The sequence below is a fragment of the Meleagris gallopavo genome, chromosome 2, assembly GCF_000146605.3.
Source record: "Meleagris gallopavo isolate NT-WF06-2002-E0010 breed Aviagen turkey brand Nicholas breeding stock chromosome 2, Turkey_5.1, whole genome shotgun sequence".
Classification (NCBI taxonomy): Eukaryota; Metazoa; Chordata; class Aves; order Galliformes; family Phasianidae; genus Meleagris; species Meleagris gallopavo.
In genome coordinates, this window is record NC_015012.2 from 107,327,899 (window position 1) to 107,331,335 (window position 3,437).

At 45.9% G+C, this 3,437-nt stretch overlaps 1 long non-coding RNA gene across 1 annotated transcript; it reads left to right on the forward strand.

Annotated features, from left to right (window-relative positions):
- On the forward strand, positions 1–3,046 carry LOC109366349. Its single transcript, XR_002112652.2, has 2 exons — positions 1–118; positions 2,966–3,046. It is a non-coding gene; the product is annotated as an uncharacterized LOC109366349 (long non-coding RNA).
- The last annotated feature ends 391 nt before the right edge of the window (positions 3,047–3,437 follow it).

Here is a 3,437-nt window from a genome sequence, read left to right on the forward strand (position 1 = left end):
CGCCGTAGCGAGCGGCGTTCCTTTCCCATCGCCGCTTTTTCTCCGCAGGAAATCGATCCCCTTCGCCGCCAAGATGCCGCGGATTATGATTAAAGGCGGTGTGTGGCGGAACACCGAGGTAGGACTCGGTTCGCTCGGTTGGGGTCCCGGCGGTTGGTGTGTGTGTGGTGTGTATGGGGGTTGGGGGGGGCGTGGCGTGCTGGGCGAGCGGTGCGCAGGCGTGGGCGGAGGGGTGGTGGTGCGCATGCGCAGTAGGCAGCTCGGGGCACAGCCTCCTGCTTGCATACCTGGCCCAACTGTCGCTGTCAGCAGAGCTCAGCGCTGCTCCCTGTGAGGAGCTGCAGCCGCTACGAGGCCTCCCTTCAGCTCCTCCTCTGCTATGGAACGGAGCCGGTTGCCTCAGCCACTCCTCATGTATCTTGTTCTCCAGACCCTTCTCCTCAGCAGCAGCTGGGGGACATGTATGGGCTGTATTGCATCTGCAGATGTCCATCTCAGGCTGGAGCGGGCCTAATAGTGCATAGGCAGAGTTGTTGCACCCTGGAGGTGGTTGGAGGGGGTGGGATTGTGACCTGAAAGCCCTTACTGGTGTGTAAATGAGGCCTCAGGGGAGACATTCAAAAACCTGGCTGGATGTGGCTCTGGGCATCCTGGTCTGCTGGTTGGCAACCCTGCACATAGCAGGGGGTTGGAACTGGATGAGAATTGTGGTCCTTTTCAACCCAGACCATTCTAAGGTTCTGTGACCTTGTTACTCTCTACAGCTGTTTGAAAGGCAGTGTAGCAAGGTGAGGCCTGGCCTCTTCTTTCAGGAGACAGTGAGAGGATCGGGGTAATAGCCTTAAGTAGTGCCAGAGGAAGTTCAGGCTTGATATTAAGAAAAATTTCTTCTCTGAAAGAGTGATGAGACATTGGAACGGGCTGCCCAGGAGGTGGTGGGGTCACTCTCTTTGGAAGTTTTCAAAAAATGTATAGATGTGATATGATAGGTGATATGATTCTATGTGGCACTGGGGGACGTAGTTACTGGGTATGGTAGAGGTGGGTTGACTGGGGTTGACTGTTGTATTAGATGGTCATAGACTCATAGAATGGCCTGGATTGCAAAGGCCCACAGCACTCATCCAGTGCCAACCCCCTGCTGTGTGCAGGTCGCCAACCAGCAGCCCAGGCTGCCCAGAGCCACATCCAGCCTGGCCTTGAATGCCTGCAGGGATGGGGCATCCACAGCCTCCTTGGGCAACCTGTTCCACTGCCTCACCACCCTCTGGGGGAAAAACTTCCTCATGATCTTTGAGATCTTTTCCAACTTTAATCATGTTGATTCTGTAAAATAATGAAGATGGCTATGAGCTCATCACCTGCAGCCCACAGTTTTTCATAAGAATCTATGTCTTTCAGAAAAATAAAACAAACAAAACACAACTCCCTTGCTCTCATTTTTGCCATGCTTTCAGAACTGCAGATGGTTGTGAGAAAGAGAGCAATAGCACATTTCATGGATGTGAAAATTTGTTATTAGATGTTCATAGGAAAAGGAGGTACTTGACACTGTAGAATCCAGAATTCTGCAACAGTATACTGCAAACATCAAATACGTATGTGGTTCCAGAAAGCAATGAGAAGAATCAGTGGAAAATAAATCTATTATGTACTTGATGTGCTTTTAAGCACTTGAGGTGTATGGCAGCTTGTTAATTGTTTCTAAATTGGAGGTCAGCAGAGGGTGCTTTACTCTCTTTTTGTGGTCATCTAGAATTGTTAAAAGAAACAGCAGTAGGTCAAATAGAACTTTGTTTCACTCCAGAGATGAAATAACATTTTTAGTAGTATTTAATTAACATTGTGGTTATATGTGCAGCATTAAAAATGCTCCAAGTGGAACAGGGTGGTGTCATGTCCTTAGAAAGATGGCTGGTTATTTGCAAAAAAACCCACCACTATTGTAATCAGTATGGCTTTTGCACTGCCATATAACACAAGGGAAAATTCAGGAACCAAGGATTTAGAGATGTTTGGGAATGCTGTTCTTTAAATAGAAATAATATGAATTGTTTCCTGCAGGAGCTCAAACCAGAGCTCATCATAGTCTGGATTTAAAGCTGCTGTGTGCTACTGTGCTCTGAGAGCTGTTTGTGCTAGACAGAGGATCTGTCCCTGATGAGTAGCATCTGCACCGTGCAGCTGAACAGATTCTGAGCACAACTACAAGTGCTTGTTAGGATTTAGAAGAGGAACATCTGTGATGTAGAAGGCTGTGCAAATAGCTTTGGTGCATTTAAAGTATCACTTTCTGACCCGTGAGGTTATCAGAAATTGTGAACCTGCTTATTTGAGGGAAAAGGAGAGAGGGGCTGATGGGCGGATTGAAAGACAGTTAATAAGATATGTAGCTTTTAATCAGATCTCAGTGCACAATTTGTTGCATGTCGGCAGCCTGGCTCCTATTCTGTTTTTTTCCCCTGAGGTGATATACTTCAAGGTAGACAAAGTTCCTTGTTTTTGTAACACCATATGCAATTAAATTAACCCATGTCAAAAAAAGGTAACATTATGGTATTATTTAAAAGAAGCCTCCCAGAGGCATGTATTTTTATTTTATCATTACCAAACTACCAAACACCTCTCTACCTCTTCACCTCTGTTACTCAAGGAAGATGTACAGAGCCTTTAAAAACTGCATAAGAGAGCACTGAAATCAATCATTCCAGAAGACTTGTAAAGCAGACCACGGTAACCATCCCTCATCTTTTTCATCCCTTGTCTTGTTATTGATTTTAGTGGTCTCTGGAATGCAAATCCTCATGTATCTGGGAAGTAAAATGTGTAGAAGAAGGAGTGATGCTATGCTGTTCCAATTGGGCAGCCCATTAGCTGAAACCCGTTGCTTTGTCTTCTTGAGCTCAAACTTGCCATTTTGCCAGTTGTCATTCTTCATAACAACATTCATTCTTTTTGTTCTAAGGATGAAATTCTGAAAGCAGCTGTGATGAAATATGGCAAAAACCAGTGGTCTCGTATTGCTTCCTTACTGCATCGGAAATCAGCAAAGCAGTGCAAAGCCAGATGGTAAGTGAGGAACTCCACAACTGGGAAAATTGGATTCATAATTAGTGGCAATTTAGGAGTAACTGGAGATGAATTTATGTCTGCAGAGAAACAATAGTTTGGAGATTGTTTGATTACTTTTATTGTGAGTAATACACGTTCCTATTGATTGAAAGTAATAACACAAGGAAGATGTGGAGCTCTTGGAGCAGGTCCAGAGGAGGGCAGTAAGATGATCAGAGGGCTGGAGCAGCTCTCCTGTGATGAAAGGTTGAGGGAACTGGGCTTGTTCAGCTTGGAGAAGAGAAGGCTGCAGGGAGACCTCATTGTGGCCTTCAGTGCTTGAAGGGAGCGGATAAACAGGAGGGGGAACGGCTGTTTGTGAGGGT